Source organism: Meleagris gallopavo, chromosome 4 (assembly GCF_000146605.3).
Source record: "Meleagris gallopavo isolate NT-WF06-2002-E0010 breed Aviagen turkey brand Nicholas breeding stock chromosome 4, Turkey_5.1, whole genome shotgun sequence".
Lineage (NCBI taxonomy): Eukaryota > Metazoa > Chordata > Aves > Galliformes > Phasianidae > Meleagris > Meleagris gallopavo.
The window spans coordinates 67,315,330-67,333,572 of record NC_015014.2 but is presented as its reverse complement, the minus strand read 5'-3'; positions in this window follow the sequence as shown (position 1 = coordinate 67,333,572).

The window sequence follows — 18,243 nt, the reverse complement described above, 5'->3', positions numbered from 1 at the left end:
TTTAATAAAATCAACTTATGCTGGATTTACAAAAGTATAATTTTCTTCATATTCTCCAGATGATCAATTAACTGGCTGAGAAAGTTGAAACAGAATTATTGAACTCTCTACAAGTACCTTGACTGTCATTCACATAGATTTATACCATTTGTTTTCAAAGATATCAGAGCTTGACTTTGATAGAAAATCATTGATGTTTTACTGCTGAAATTATGCCTTGATGGTAAAATCTTTATTTATTTTACAAGGAGCAAGATTACAGCTACCCAGCCTGTGTTAAAGCCAGTTCAGGAAGTCTTTCTGTCTTATTCTACTTCCTGCTAGTAATGGTTTTATTGATGAACTCGTAGTAATGCATTACTAAGGTTTTAGATGTTATACATATGAAATACATTCAATGATATATGTATAAAAATTACTATAAAGTTCCCTTTTCAGAACAAATGAGCACCACTTCATTACTATTATATAAAGTATGATTTATATTACTATTATAAGAAATGTAGCCATTTTTGTTTTTGCTGATAACTTCCTGATTTCATGATGTTGTAATAGTGGTCAAAGTATTATCAAGACATCTGCACGAAGTCTTAGCCAACCCCCATGAATTGCAACATGGAAAACTCCAATCAGATATAAAGGAAAACCTAGTCCCCATGAGGGCTGTCAAACACTGACAGAAAGGCCCAGAAGGATTATGTAATCCTCATCCAAGGGAGAAAAAAAACAACAAAAAACCCAGCTGGACATAGATGTGAATAAACTGATCTAACTGGATCTACTCTGTGCTGGTTACTAGGATCCTGTATATCCTATACAAATTATATTTTATCATCATTAATGATAATTATTTATTATTAAGTTATTCTACATACCTAAACCTTCCCTTGAAAAATTGCTTTTGGTAATGGCCAGGTTGCCACACTTAGGTTTTGGGTATTGGTCTTTTTTTTTTTGGCAGCAAAATTAGTTTAATGTTTAAGGTTTTCTCTTCACCAGCTGTCATACCTAGTCCTGATCCCTAGTACAAAACTCTCTCAAAGTAGCATTATATCTGTGGTTTAGTCCCATGAAATGAACTTAAGAGAAAACATAAAACCAGGAGACAGAAGGTGTTAGGAGTACCTTCAGAGTTTCATATCATTAAAATGCTACAATAACATTGATAAGAAAGGACTGATGAAGATCTCTTGACTAGCCTTCTGCTTGAAGTGAGATTACAGCCAACACTGGTCATGGTTTTATCTAGCCATACCTCGAAGACTTTCAAGAGCAGATTCCACAATCTTGGGCCAACCCTTTCTAACGCTGTAATGCTCACTAGTGACAAAGCTTTTTGTAACTACTAGCATGAATCTCTCAAGCCTAAATTATTTGCTATGAAATATTTGTTGTATTTGTTCTCTAATTCCCCCACCTATTTGTTGCCAGCTACCATTTGATTCCCCTTTAGCAGTAAGGTTTCTCATGAGATTTCTGTTGGCCCAGTGATCAGGTTTATTCAGATTGTTCTGAACTGTAGCTCTGCCATTTTTTTGAAGCAGCCACATATCCTGCAATCATCCACAAGTTGTTGGAGGTATTTTGTCTCATTATCTGTTTTTTGAAAATGATACTGAGCAATAGTGGCCCCTTTGGTGCTCTACTTGTAAGATGCTAACTGCCAATCAGATGTTGAGAATTACCATCTGGTTCCCCAGTGCTGTTCCTTCTTTCAAACCACCGAACAATCTATTCTTCCAGTCCATTCTTCTACTCCACTCTTCCTTGTATTTCAAATAGGAATGCTGTGGGAGGTACTGCCCAAAGATTTACTTACGTTAGGATACATCCACCACTCTGTTCTAGTCAACATTACCAGCCATTTCAACACAGAAAGGCAAGTTGGACCCACCCTTGAACCCATATTCTCCCTGAGTTGTTACCGTCCCTGAACAACTACTATGAATCTCCATCTCACCACCATGAAGACTCAAACAAAACTGAACAAGATAGAAAACCTTCAGAAACGAAAGCAAAGGAAGAGTCTGCATTTCTATTCTTGTCTTGTTTGAGATGGTAAAATTATCTCAGACTCTGGAGGAGTCTCCAGATAACAATTTCTGATCAAGGCTTATCATTAAGTAGATTCAGGTGATGTTGTGCTATAACATTATAGTATTGTTTCACAGTCACAGAAAAAAGAACTTGCCTTCTGTGCAGAAAATGGAGTTTCTTTTCTGTGTACATGAAATCAATTGTTGTCTGCAGAAGGAGGCCTTTGTTTTCATAAGTGGAAATTTTGGCACAGTGGAGAGGAAGATAACAGAATAAACACAGTTTAAAGGTAGAAAGGCAAAGAAGGTGGTGAGTAAATATAGGGAAATAGATAATATTTGAGATGAAGACAATGAAGAGGGAAAAGGGAGAGGAACCAGAAGTACACACACACACACACACACACACACACACACACAAGCAATCAAAAAGTAGAGAAATGAGATGCTGAAGATAAAACCAATTAAGGCCTGTAATAAAATCTCACTGTGCCAAACAGGGAAAAACACTGACTCATGAAACTCATTTAGTGGAAGAACACAATAAGGTAAGGAGAAAACATGAACCATAGAGCAAAACAGACTGAGTTTATCAGTCCAAATTAGATTCTGGACTTGGATCTTGTGATTTTCATAGATGTCTCTTAAATTGCCATGACTACATCACTTTGTCAGCAACCACAGAGACTTTTAAAGAGGAATAGCTGTGAGCTGCATAGCAGAGGAAAAGCAGTGTGTTCTACTCAGTCTCTTAACCTGAGTACGGAGATAATAATGAACAGAAAAAAATTCTATATGACTCCGATTTTTGCACTTTTAGGAATTGGAAATGATCTGTGCTGCCTAGACTGAGTCATGCCTGTCTCAAAACCTCAGAGCTTGTTCTACGACTGTTGAACACATTCTGTGTGTTCTGACTAAGACGACATCTCTCCCTAACCTCAGAAACTCTGCTGTTTTTCCTGAGTTGCCTGTCTTTGTTCAAGGCAGAGAAACCTTTTATGTAACTAACAAGAGCATCAACATCATCCTATCAGATCTAGAGGGGACTTTTTGTATTTGCCTATTGAATGCTTCTTCTCAAGAATGAAGATCTCCTAGAGAGCTCCTAACAGAACACTGTACAGTGATAAAAAGAAAGTGCACAATATTGTTTACCAGTGAGCGTATATTATAGCACTACTGTATAGAGTACTGGTAGGACTTTTCTGTAATGTTTAAAGAGATTCCTAACTCTGTATGTACAAAAGGTATAATTAACAGAAAGTATGGATTTGCTGAGCATAAATTAAGGCTTTAGTGAGATTGAGAGGTTATAATTCTTCTGTTTGCAGGTAGCATAGTTCACTCTATTTCAAATATTCATAGTTAAATTCACATCAGAGACCATTTTTCATTCAGAAACCGAGAAGAAAAAGAAGATTTTTATAAGTGCCATTTATGAACAAAAATTCCTTCCTTCTAATCAACTTTGTAATTAAAGTCTCAAGAAAGTGTTATGGAAAAAAAAGTATTCTGCTAAAGTCCTTTTCTTGTCACAGATTCTTTTCACTCATTTTCTAAGTAAAGCTGCCTTCATCTAACACCACTTTTAAGGTTTTCAATGCCTTTTTCTAAAGTGTCTCTATTTTCTTTCCTCTTTTCCTGTTCTTATGGCTTGATTGTAGTTACACCAATGAAAATTACCAATGTTTCTGAAAAATGTCAATTAAGATCGCTTCCAGAAAATTATGGTGGATGTGTTTATTAATTTGTACTTGCTTTACAGAAGTGCTTGAAGGACTTGTTGTGATATCTAAGGTACAAACACTTCTGAAACTAAGTCCTTCTCTGATGTTTTTCTTTTAATTTAAAAAGAGAGAAGAATCACTGATGTGAGGATTATTATTTCCAACTGCAAACGGATACTTGAAGTGTAGACGAATGAATTACCCCTTCTGAGAATTGCAAAGGAGATCTATGCCAGCATTGAAAATGCATCAGGTTGGGAAGTCAGGAGACCTGGGTTTCTTCCATGAAATAATTCACATCTTTCCATATTTTTCCCCCTTCTGCTGTCTCCCAACATTTACACTTTGACAACATCTGAAATCTTGGACAATAAAAATCAAAGATGTTCTCAACCATATTCCAAAACTGCTGGAAAATATTATGAGTAGCAATAAAAGTTACAGGAGTAACTTTATCAAGCTGATATTATATCTGTCAGAATTTAACATGCAAATAAAACTAGATCTCATATACAATGCCTTAATCCTATTGGGAGTGTTCTGTATTGCACCAGACACTAAATGTTTCCTTTGCTCTTCTTATTCCATATAGCTATGCTGCTTCCACCATTAATAATAGCAGGGAATACTGCAGAGCCAAAGGAACCCAAGATGGACCTCAAAGCATGGCATTAATTTCCTAGGAAATGAACTGAACTAATTTTTGTGCTTAAATCTATCTATCAGACTTGAGGCACTTTCTGAAAGAGGGGTATTAAGAGCAGTTCCAGGCTAGTTGTAGTTAAACAGATCTACATGAGCAAAGAGTGATAATAGTAGTTCCTTTCTTTAAGAAAACATCTCCCAGCTCTAAAAAATAAAGAAAGAAAAAATTAAGAGTTTTGCGGAGGTCATCATGTGTCTTTTAGGGTAAATTGAGGTCAAATGGTACTGACATTTCCCAACTATTGCTGGCATGCAATTGTTACAGGAGAAATAAAGTCTCCCATACAATACTTTTTTGCCTATCCACTCTACTCTTATCATTATTCTATAACGTTAATTATTGTAATAAATTTTATTAAATTTAGAAATAATATTTTCAAATCAAAACTTTTAACAGTAATACTAATAATATGCATTCTCAATACTGAACTTATTTAAATCAAAGTTTTCTCTGTTTGTTTGGTTGGTAAACCTTCCAATAGCAAGTTGATTTTGCTTGGGCTGATGGTGAGATTTGAGTATATTTAGCCAGAGTAAACAATATTATTAAAATGAAGTATTACTGCTTACATGTCTAAAACTTCAAAGTGGTAGCTGCAGGAGACTCTCCAATTTCTCACTAGTCGCTAAGCAAGCAAGAGGAAGACCAGTGTTTTTTTATTATTACCTCTGGAGCTGAAAAATTATGCCTGAACTGTTAAATTCATGATTTGATACCATTCATTGAATTTAAGAACAGAAGAGTCTACTAGGTAAACAAATATAGTTTTCTGTGCATTAAAGAAGAAATACATGTTTCTGATTATACCTGTGAAGCTCCCAATAACTTGTATTTATTTATCTTTTTGGAAAGCATCAAGATATAAGTACAAGAGCTTTAAAGCTGTTTAACTGGAAGCCATCATTGCAGAGGTTTCAGGCAACTTCACAGATGAGAACTTCACTATAGATGGCAAGATGAAAAAAAAGCAGCTTACTTATTTGAAGAGATCTGTTTCATGTATAGTAAGTTATGTTGTCATCTTCTTGTATAATTACAGACAGCATTGAGAAGTTTAGCATCAGTTATTCACTTATTTTTAAAGAAGGACATCATAATTACTTATAATAATTTGGATTAAAAATGAAAAAAAGCCATAATTATAGAAAAGAAATAAAAATAGTTTGAAAAAATATTTCTCCACTGTTTGGAAAGTACAGAAGATAAGTAAGCAAATATAAATTGAGGAAACGACACTGATATAAGATCGAGGATATAAGACATAGGACAAGTAAGGAAAGAAGCTAAATTTATGGAGTCTGGAAGAGCAAAAGCTCAGGGGCAACACGATCTCAGTCTATAAATATCTGCAAGGTATGGAAATAAATGAAAAGAGGGAATTATTTAGTCTCAGACTCTGAGCACTGGAAGAAAAGCCCTAAAGCTAAGAAGGAAGAAGTTTAGGGAAAAGTTTTTAGCTATAAAAGGAGATGAAACATTGAGTAGGCTGAAAATGTGACATTTGAAGTATTGGACCTGAAATGGAGTGTTCACACCAATAGATCTGTTTCACTTGTATATTTTCACCTAGCAAATTTCCTGATACTGCAGGAACCTGAGCTGCCCTGGGTTTCTCTTTATCTCCTCACAAGCAACCTCTAAGTTTCTGACATTTCAGCTTATTGGGATACTGGTTTTAGGTTTCTTGCAGGTTATCAGAGAAGAGAAAGCTATTTTATGGCCCCAGATGGGCATTTTTGAATGAGGTAGAACAGTGGAGGTAAAAGAACGATTTTTATAGTTCCTTCCAGAGGTGTGGTATAGATAGAATCTTCTGTGATGATGGGAATGCTCTTTTCGAAATATCACATCTATCCTCATTCTTGCTGCAGACACTTCATTTAACAGATGCTCCTTTTTCATTTCTAAGCCTCTTATCTTGCTTCATTCAAATACCTCCTTGAAAATACTTCTGTAACATTATTCAAATGGCCTCAGACATCCTCTTTTTCTGCCACTCCTGATTCTGCTATGATCTTAGTCTCAGTCTAAGCCTTAATCACAATCACAATCTTGCAAGAAAATCTGAGCACACCTTCACAAACTGAGAGAGTTGTAAAGCAGGAACATCCAAAACTTTCATTCCCCCACCATTCCCCACCTCTTTCGCCTCTTGTAGCACTATTTAAAGTATCACATAAATATTTCTAAGATGACACTACACCTTATTTCCAAAGATGTGCCTGTTCTCTGCCAGGTAATATATGATCATAAAGTGCAAGTGTAGCATATCTTGGGAAGTACTACATTCAAATGACAAAAATATTGAGGGCTGCCTTGTGAGTCTCTTTATTAACCTTGCCAGAGATTTATGGTACTTCTAAGACACCATAAGTTTTGACCACTGAGGTATCTGCCTGTTGATTTTAGTTAAGAATACAGCATTTGTTTCCAAAAATTTGATGGGAACTTGGTTTAAACTTTGCTTCTTCTGTAGAAGAAATGTTTCAGACCTGCAAAATCAAAGTACATCCCCAAGAACCTGGATATTATTTCTCTCCATGATTGCCCTCAGCACATTCCACTTTTCAGGGAATAAAACTGAATTCAGGTCTTTGAGAACTAGATTGCACCTAAGTGCATCCAATGAACTTTACAGGACAGCATATTTTGTCATTTTGACTAATGAAGTCAATCAAAGGCTAATATTAGCACTGAATGCATTTAAAAAAAAAGAGTCTTATTCAACTGGATATAATATAATTAGGTCTGCTGACTTCCTTCGGTATTGGGAATACGGCAATATTTCAAAGATGACCAGAATCATGATAAAATAAAAATCTCATAAAAATTTGTAGTAACAAGGAATTTAACTCTAGCAAATAAGAGCTGCTTATTGCAGGAGGAAGAACAGGTGCATAGTCTTCAAATACAGGAGACTGAGGGGAGAAAAGAAATAATTTGTTTTCGTTCTTCATGCTAGATGGAAAAAGTAATAAGCAGCTTATATTTCTGCAACAGAGATTAAGTTAGTCTTCAGGAAAAATCTTCCTGAAGATAAGTACTTGAATAGATTTACTGAGAAGATTATGAAATCTGCATCATTTGATTATCTTAAGAACAATTTAGACAAACTCCCGTTAAGAATCATTTAGACAGTGTCAACCCTGACTTGAGGAATGGTCATCTTTTTGATTCTGCCAAGAAACAAAAGGATTGACCAAGAGGCCTTGAAACTACCTTCCAACACATGTCCTATTGTAAAGTTTGAACAAAAATTCTAGTTGAATTTACTTGGGCTATAGATAATGTGTATTTTTAATAAGGAAGATAATTTAATAGTGAGCAGTTGAAAAATCTAGTCAGCACTATGGTGGATTCTCCATCCATTTAAAACAATATTTAAAATAAGACTGAATGTAGGAATATAAGGATCAATTCTACTCTTAGATAATTGCTTAGAAAAAGAAATTATTTCAGAAGTCCTATGGCCTACAATATGCTGGATGTCACAATGATTTAGTAGTCTATTAATTTTATTTATTTTTATTTACTTAATTTACTTTTATTTACTTGATTGTTTGCTTTTCCACTGGCCATGCTCATTTATCAAACTGTTCCCTGGCTCTTGGTCTCTGACACCACATAAAATATTGAAAAAAATTCAGAAGGGATAACTTATCCCATATACCCTTTAAAGTTATTAATGCTTTTACACTTAGTGGTTTACCCACGAAGGGTAAAGGAAACAATCCCCCTTTAATCATTGTAGATAGTAGGACAAAAATTTCACTAATGAGTTTGAGGCAAACATCCTTATAGTAGTTAAGTTAATGAGGATGTGATTAATGGATGTGCAGATGAAATGCATTCTCTAAGTCAATGGAAATATCCTTAATTGAGATAGATTTAAGTGCTAGGCATTAGATTGCAAATGGGAGCATGAACAATGAAAGTACTCAGAACAGAGCATTTCCTTTCACGCAGCTTTTTAACATATGTAAAGAATTGCTTGATTTACTCTGTAGAACGCAGATATGGGGATACTGCCTAAGCAAAACAAGAAACCATACATTAGACAAAGAGTTGTATTCATCCCCCTGTCCCATTTCCTTCCCTAAAAGACAGAGGTGCCTATAGTGCAGACTCGAGGCCAATTTGCCTTGATTAGTTTAAGTGCAGCACCAGGGCAGCTGGTCCATACAACAGTAGGAGTATAGAGGAAAAAGTTAGCTCCAAAGGAATTTGAGTCACTGGAGAACTCAAATAGCAAACTTAATATTTCTGAAACATACTCCAGTTTTTGCTGAAAAAAAAAAAAAAAATCTAAGTTTACATGGGCAGTACATCTTCTGAGAAAAGAAGTGTGGCTAAGTGAATTTAAATTTTCATTTAAAGTGTTTGCGTAGCTATAGAGAAATTAGAATTGGGATATGGGCTCTTGAGATCTGTTCAAAGGAATTCTTTATCTCACAAAGTTCACTACATTATTCTAAGACCTCCTACACAACTCTATTGATAATTTCTCTTGGAGAAAGACATCTCAGTTTTTCTTTATCCTCCTGCTTGCAGTCTGTAAAGAACAGTAAGGCAGTAATGATGAAAAATAGGAGGCATAAGAAAGGCCCCAGCAGGCATGTCCCAGCACTGCCAAGTACCTGTTTACTCACATTTGTTACGCACCAACAGTTACATGCATCTCTGTGCTAAGGGCTAAACCAAGAGCAAGAAATTCATTTAGCCCATCTCTGGTCTTCTTCTGAGGGTTTCAGTCAGTGCAGATCCACTCTGCTGCTTCTTTGCAGGGTGACTTTAACCACAGGAGAGATAAATAATGTACAGCAGAAATCTATTTCCCGTGCACTGTGAGCTACGAATTTAGTTAGTCTCAGCATTACTTCTTTGGGCAGATTTTATTCAAGATGCAAACAAGGGCAAAGGTATTACCATTGAGTGACAGGCATTTCAGTTCTATCTGCAGTAGTAGTTAGAGGGGTAGTTTACAGACAATGGGAAACAGGGTAAAAAGCTCACTGACAATTTTTGATACTGACTATTCGTATTTCAAGTGCTAGCAAAGCAAAGCAAGATGAATATTTGAGTTGCTTGCAAAAACAAATCATGTTGAACAGAGTAAGTGCATCTGCATTTATTATGCAGGGCGCTCAGGAAAGCAGAATATATTTGTTGTTAATAGAATATTCCCTTCAAGCTATTCCAATACTTTTGTTTTCATAAAACATGTCCTTGGGGAGCCACACACAAATTTCTGAGCTGGGATGATACATTTTCTGGTTAGCTCAATATGGGTCTGACTTGCCAGATGACTTTTATTCTGAAGGTGATGCTGCACCTTCACAAAGGAGGGAGAAAACTCTTAAGTTAGGAATAGAAGATTCCTACCTTATTCTTCCATCCCTATAAAAGATGCAAGACAAGAAGTTACAGGCAGTACTGCTTTTTGTCCCTCAGGCAGTACTTCTTTTTGCCCCTCCTGCTGGTGAAAACTTCTAAATTAAAAATGTTTCATCACAAGAAATTCAAACAAATTCAAGTAACTGGCAAGCAATGAGTTAAACTGACCGGTAAAATTAGAAATAAATTTCATCGCAAGAAATCCAAGCAAATGCAAGCACTGGATGACTTTAAACTAAAAGAGGGGAGATTCAGCTTAGATGTTAGGAAGAAGTTCTTTACTCAGAGGGCACTTCTGCCCAAGAGGTTGTGGATGCTTCATCCCTGGAGGTGCTTAAGGCCAGGTTGGATGGGGCCCTTGGCAGCCTGATCTACTGGGGGTCAACCAGCCTACAGCAGGAGATTGGAACTAGATGATCTTTAAAGTCCCTTCTAACCTAAGCCATTCTATGTTTCTATGAAATAAACAACTGGTAGATCCAGATCATACAATTACAAGATAAATTTTGAAGTTATCTTGGTACAAGAGAAATGAGGATCCATATTTTCTACTCTAGAAAGCAAAAAGATCTCTTTGACCTAAAATCAGTTATGTAGGAACAGAACTGGATAAAACCACTTAGTTCAGATCTATCTGTATCTATATAGATATATTTACACACAAAAACATATACGTTTTTTTCTCTTCTTATATTAAGCTTATTAACCAACATCATGTATAGCACAGAAGGCAGACTTGATGGAAGAGGAAGATAAAGGACAAAAAATTACCGTTAGTTTTAATGAATAGCACAAACTCAGTATTAGAGATAAGAAGAAAAATACAGTTTGCCACATTCCAGAGGTCACAGGGAATTCAAAAGGATAAGTCAAGGATATAAAAATGAAAGCATCCGTGATTCTACTGAGATATGCATAAAGCCCATTTAATAGCTCTAGCAAAACAAGTTGGGAAGGATGAACTATATCATTCTAAAGCAAAGTGAATGGATGAACAAACAAAATGACCACCTAGAATCACCTTAAATTGTCTTTATTACTGCCATAGCAACAATAATACTATTAAATGAATACAAAATCTTCTATGGATACTCATATTTAAAAGAGTCAATGTCCAGCTCCTTTAACTTGCTTCATATCCCTTTATTGCTGTGCTAGCAGGAGGAGAAAACGATATTAAAAATTGACTCATATTCAGCTGACCAATTTCAGATAGTTATGAGCAACACAAATGAGAGAGCCATGGCTAGGGAGCAACTTAGCAGGAATAGAGAGAAGAAAATGTTATTCCCTATTGCTTGTTCACTTTAACAGCTGATAAATTTACTTTTTTTTTTCCCAGGACTACAAAATGAAGTCCCTAGATAAGATTTCATAGAACTCAAAGGGGACAGTGAAGTTTTTTAATGTAGAGGAAGAACATGAAATAAACAAAGAAATACACCTTAAAAATAACTGTAAGTAATGAAAGAAACTCCGGGTAGTGCAATTTGTTTTTATATTCAGAGATGACACTAGGAGGATAGCAGCGGTAATAGGAGGTTTCAGAAACAGATGCAGTCCAATCTCATTCTACCTGAACTTCACATGCTTCAGTGGGCAGAAACAAAAATACTCTAGGATGAGACCGTGCATCCACCATATTATTTTCAGTTAGACCATTTATGTTGCTAATAGTTTTGCATTCAGGACCGACCAAGTGGAGAATCAGTACAATGTCTCCCAAGTTCCCAAAGGCAGCAGCCCCAAATGATCAGGATACTATTTACTTCAGGTTAAATGAACTAAAAAAAATACAAAATTAATTGACAACTGTTCACCTTTGTATTACTACGCCTCTACATATAAATGAGTCCTTGTGTTGCGTTCTTTGCCTGAAAAATTATACAAATGGCTTCTCCTTGGTATACATAGGTTACTCCGAAAGTAATGCCTCTTATTTATTTCCATGGAAACTACAACTGACATAAAAAACACAATGACACTGTTTGATTGAGAAAACTATCAGCCACAAAAAAAAACCTTTTTCCCAACATATTCACCACCATTAGCAATGCATTTTCACCGGCAACTAACAAGAGCCTACATGCCACACACTGTTGTCACTGCTGAATATCACCACCCTCCACTACTTTACTGTGCTCATATTCTCTGTTTGGTCTCCAGAAACATTCAGCAAGCATTGATGAATGTCAATAGGTGCCATTTTTTCTTCATGAAGGAATTCAGTGAAAAACACCTTGGGTGCAAAATTGTAGGAAATATTCTATTGAAACACTGCCTTTCCTATAAACACATTTTAAAAAGTAATTTTGCAAGTAAAGATTTTCAGGTTTACATATACAAGTTTTATTTCTACAAAGCATAGCGATAACAATACTAGCCTCTAAACAGGTAAGTTCACATCACAGAAGTTACATCTCTGCCTGAATATGAACTGCTTTGAATCCCAAATGCAAATTCAAAGCAGTGCTAATCATTCCCTTACCATGATGTAGCTCTGTCAGTACCTTCTATTTCTGTGATATTTACCCCACTGCAGTCCAAACCACGGCACAACATGCACTTTTCTTTATATATTCATACATGTTTATACTTTCCCATAATTGGTAGAGGGTTAATGAAGGAAAAGCCTCCACTAATAAGTTAATTGCTACGGAGCACAATGCAGGGCGCATGCTTCCTCCTGTTCATTTAGCAAAAATTTTCAAAAGTATTCATTACACATGAACTGTTTAGAAAATTCATTATCAAGCATCAAATAAAATAAGAAATTTGTCAGGGCAGAAATACAAACAGCACCTCTAGCTATTTCAGGACTTAAAAGAAAAATCAAGAAAATATGGGAATGCATATGGGGTGGGCATACAGAGGCAGGGCAGGATGGTGTGAAGTAGCACCAAATCTGAAGGGTTCACAGAATCACACAACTGTAGGGGTTGGAAGGGACCTCAGGAGAACCCCCAGTCCAATACTCCCCAAAGCAGGTTCCCTGGACTGAACAGGAATGCATCCAGGTAAGTTTTGAATCTCTCTGGAGAAGGAGATTTTACCACCTCACTGGCCAAACCTGTTACTGGGCACCACCGAAAAGAACCTGGACCCATGCACTTGACTCCTACCCTTGAGATATCTACAAATATTGATGAGATCCCCTCTCATTTCTCCTTTTAATTTCTCAGAACCCCAGAACATCCCCAGGGCTCAGTCTTTCTTCACAGAGGAGATGCTCCTGACCCTTCATCAACTTTGTGGCCTAGTAGTTCCTGGTTGCATTAGGATCTACAAGCTGTACCATCTAAGGTTCTCCTTGCTTCCATCTGCCCTTTTGCTCCTCTTCTCATGGGAACAGGAAAATATCACTACTCAAAATATCACTACTCTGCTGGAGATTTGATGATCGACTCACAGATAAAATTCTTTCTAGTCTAGTCTGACAAAGCTACTTCCCTCTAAAACAAAGCATAAAGTATCACACAATCGTACACAACAATGTATTCACATATACAAACTTCTTGAAATTTTTGCTCATTCCATGAAGAATTTCTGAAATTCATAAGCAGTAAAGCAGAAACACCTTTTCTCCAAGCAAGATTTCTGAACAGTTTTATCCATAAAATAAGAATTATCTTGTCATCAGAAAAATAATGTGGCAATAGTCCATCTAAGTATTTGAAAATGCAACAAATTCTTGCAAATACCACATTTAAAAAGCACATCCACTAACTCATGTTGGTTATTTTTCTTTTCCTTTCATTCTTGCATTATGACATTAAAGTAGTATTATTCATAAGACTTTGAAAAAGCATAAAATCTATTAAAATATGAATAATAATAGGTATAATGCTTTGTCACTAATTCTTGTAGTATATAGAATAGCACCTCTTTCAAAAGATGTGACTCAAAGTACCCTTTCTCACAAACAGTAATTTGGGGGTAACTTCAGATTAGTTTGCAGAGATATGGTATATAGTTTTGAATTATGTATGCAGCAACTTAGTACTTCAACTTGGTTGAGCATTACAGTACAGTAATCCTATAGTCACTGTTTTACAGAGAAAAAACACTTTTTATTACTGAAGAAAGTCACATCGTGAACTCACTAGCAGCTAAAGGATATATGCTGAGAAATTATAAGCCATAAGTAGGGACAGAACTTGAGGCACAGACAGAAAATTCTCTCAAGATTCCTTCATTTTCGTAGAGAAGCAATTTGACTTGCTTTGATAAATTCCTAATGTAGTGTGGAAATAGGCTTACAGACACGCAGTGCATCATCTGGTTACCTGCTAAGGAACTTGAAACTCACTGGGAATCCTATTTGATGTTGATTTTGAAGTCCCAGGAAAACTAAATGCCTGTTAGCTTAAAGGGTCAAACAAACGAACGGTGTCAAGAGGATTTCACTTATTTTCATCACTGTATCCATTATTAAATTCTTTTTGTTCTGTGTGCACGCGTGCAGGCCTGAGCACATGCACAGGTATTAGTTAATTCCTGTTGATAGTATTATGAACTATCAAGCAAACAGCAAAGATTGTTAGTAGGATAAGAGGTCCTTAACCTTCAGTTCATAGAATGGCCCGTGTTGATAAGGACCATAATGATCATCTAGTTTCAACCCCCCTGCTATGTGCAGGGTCGACACCACCAGAACAGGCTGCCCAGAGCCATCTCCAGGGATGGGGCATCCACAACCTCCTTGGGCAACTTGTTCCAGTGAACAAAGGTTGTCTAGATCAATAGCAGTCAGAAGTTTTTTGACACTTGATTGCTATGTGATGAGCGTGAATGAAGCAACATTGAGCAAATCCTCTTTCTAAAGTACAAATCAAATTCATCAGCAAAGGATAAAGAGGTTTCTTTTAAAGAGCTTTTCTGAATCAACATCCCAAAAGAATGCAGGTGTACTTCAAAGAAGCTGCAGGTAGCAAAACATGCTTGTAGCTGCTGTACTTCCATTAAACAAAGACGTGAACTCTAAACCTATTCACATCCTAGATTGTTCTGCTGTGCTGGACTTCATGGTAAGTTGAATCATAGAACCACAGGATCACCCAGTCTAACCATCCACTGATCACCAATAGTTGTCACTAAAATGATCATGAAGGCATACTAATTTCATTATTAGGCAGTAAAGGCACCGATCACTGGGAATAAGGGTTTTCAGAGGCCTCCCTGTTGTGGATACTGAGAAAAAAATTCTTCTCAGAATGAGTAGTAATGCACTGGAGCAGGCTGCCCAGGGAAATGATGGAGTCTCCATCCTTGGAGGTATTCAAGGAAAGGGTATATGTGGCATTGAGGGACATGAGTTGGTAGGCATGGGTCAGTGCTTGGACTAGATGACTTTAAGGGTCTTTTCCGATCTTTATGATTCTATGATACAAGAAGGCTAAAGGCAAAACTTACATGGGACCAGTGCTGAAATTCAGAAAAGCAAACTGAAATTTCACTCTAGTTGGGTATTGCAGGACTGATATCTTTCCCACATACCAAATGAATTTATCTTTTATATGTCATAAATTATATAGATTTCACAACAGAATGTGAAGCCAGCAATACAACTTGGAAGAGAAAAACAGTGTAAGAATATTCAGAGGAATAAAAAAGAAAAAGATTCATATCAAGTAAGTACAAAAGCTGGTGTTGGAACATTATTTTTACTATTTGCATAGTGGTAATTCATCTTCTGTTATGCTTAATAGCAAATCATTTCATTCAATCTGATTTTGCCAGTGGCACTTATAGGACACACAGCTGTTAACTGGACTCTATGTCTGAGAAAATCACAGACAGGTGAGTCAACCATCTCCAGCATCTCTCTTCTCATCTCCACCAGTACAATTAACATCAAGGAATAGCACAAGCGGAGAACAAAGTGACAATAGAATGAGGTCAAAATGTTGCCTAGTCCCTCTCTATTGAGTAGTTCTTTAGAAAGTAGTGGTTGTGGCCAACATCTGATCTCAAAGGACTGATTCCTGTCAATAAGATGGCAACAGGTATTGAACAATGAACTTTGAGTTAGAAATGTCAAAAGAGGTCAAGAGTTGAATATAGAGTGAGTTAGGTTTTTTTATTTGTTTATCACTAGAACTATGTGGGGACTCCTATAATACAGATGCATGTCCTGTAACTGAGCTGTGAATCCCAACATCTAAGAATAACAACATTTAACTCCTTTCCTGATGGCAAATCTGGAGCAGATTCTAATGCCATGTGACCTAAACATTAACCTGTGTATTATCCCATAGATTCCTTTAGGTAAGAAGTTGTCCTTATTAGAGTTACATAAGAAACAAAAAAGTTTATCCTACGATCAATTTACAAGAATTTTCATTTGATGCTGCATATATTTGATGTGGTAAAAAGAAGTAGACCTGTTATTCATGCATCTGATGCTTAGATATGGTAGATGACTTGGAATTCTTTAATACTGTTTTCTACGTGACATTTTCTGAAGGAAATACATGCATGTACTGGGAGAAATGACAGAGAGCAAAATACACTTGAATTTCTGTTTTGATTTATGAACCTTTGTCTAGCAGAGCAACCCCACCTGCACTTACTTATCCATGAATAATGTGAGAAATCTAATAATGTGTAGGCACGAGCAAGATGGGAATTTATGGTGATTTTTAGCTGTACACAAATATGCATTTCATTAGTCCCTCTCTGCATTTGTTTTGTGAGAGGAAGGAAAATCCAATTTATCTCCTCTAGTTACCACTTTTACTTTCAGAAAACTTGTTGATGGGAAAAAAATCACAGATTTACAGGAAGAAAAAAAAACTATAACATGATTCCCAATTACATTTGTCTCTGCAGAGGGAAAAAATGATAAATTCATAGTTGATTTATACTAGATTTTAAATTCCGCATTAAACTTCTCATCTAGATAGACTGTAGCACTGCTACTCATCACTAGATATGAAAGGAAATTCAATGTATATCCACTGCAATACCGTATGATGAGTAGATGACTGGACTTCTCTCCTGCAAAGATTCATCCTTTCAGGAAAAGAAAAAAAAAACAACCAGTAAAGTTCTGACATACAACCATATCCCTTTTCTGACATATCTTATGGGAAAGCAGCCATTATCTGAAGAGAGTTGTTATAATCTTTCTTTCTGAAAAGATATTCACAGCATTGATTGCAACAATTTGCAGGTTTTCTCAGTTTTAATGGCAGTGGTAAATGTACACCAAGACGATGTACCTATTTCCTACAGATGTAGAGGCTTGCCTCCTTCAGTGGAAAACAGTCAATTCCGAAATCAGATTTAATTTACCTCCTTGTTACTTTGAAGTAGTAGCCTCTAGAAAGAGAGTGTGTCTTGGAGCTTAGGGTTGACTGGTCTTTAAACTCTATCCCTTGTGTCTGAGAGTAGCCTTTGTTTTGCTTTTGTAACACTGTCAGCAGAGCACCTATAAGCATAAGGTCAATACAATATACAAAACATTTTAGAAGATTCCAATTCCTGTTTTCCAGTGACAATGCAACTTTTTATTGCCACTGTATTCTGCAGCCATCTTGAGTGGGCTTTCTTATCAACACCAGAGAAATATTTTTATAACCCATTCTTCCCTCTGATGAACAAAGCTTACCACAACCTCTCCTCCTAAACATTATCGTCAGAGGATTAAATAACTGTTAGCCCACTACAATCAGAGTCCTTATAGTTGGAAGGGACCTTTAAAGGACATCTAGTCCAACTCCCCAAACACAGAAAAACTCCAAAAACATTAAGAAACAATATATTTTAGGATAACTATTCAAATACACTGTTCCACTAGTTCAGAAGTCTATGCTGATCACTGAATTCCCACGTAATCCAGAACTGGTAGAAGTTCCACTGCTTGAAAATCTTTTAAATTAACAGAAAAACTAAAGCCACACACTATGATTCTACTGGTTTTAAACTAGAAGAGAGTAGGTTTAAATTAGACATTAGAAAGAAATTTGTTCCATAGAGAGAAGCAAGAAACTGAAACAGCCTGCTCAGAGAAGCTGTGGGTGCTTCATCCCTGAAAACATTCAAGACTTCACTGGATGGATCTTTGGGCCTGGTGGAAGTTGTCCCTGCCATTAACAGAGGGCTGAAACCCTCTTTAAAGGTGCTTTCCAACTCAAACCATTTTATGTATGCTTGGAATTGCTCCTTACAGTACTACAGCCCATTAAGTATGTAATTCCTGCTCTAAATTCAGTCACAGCTTTGCTTATTCTAAAATCCTTTATAAGGAAAATCAGATTTATCGATACCTGTGTGACACTGAAGGGGTTTTTAACATGGATAAAGGAAAGTTTCTTTTTGAAAAGGATTCCTACATAAAAGCCTACAAGTCATAAAAAACCCATGCTGTTAATAA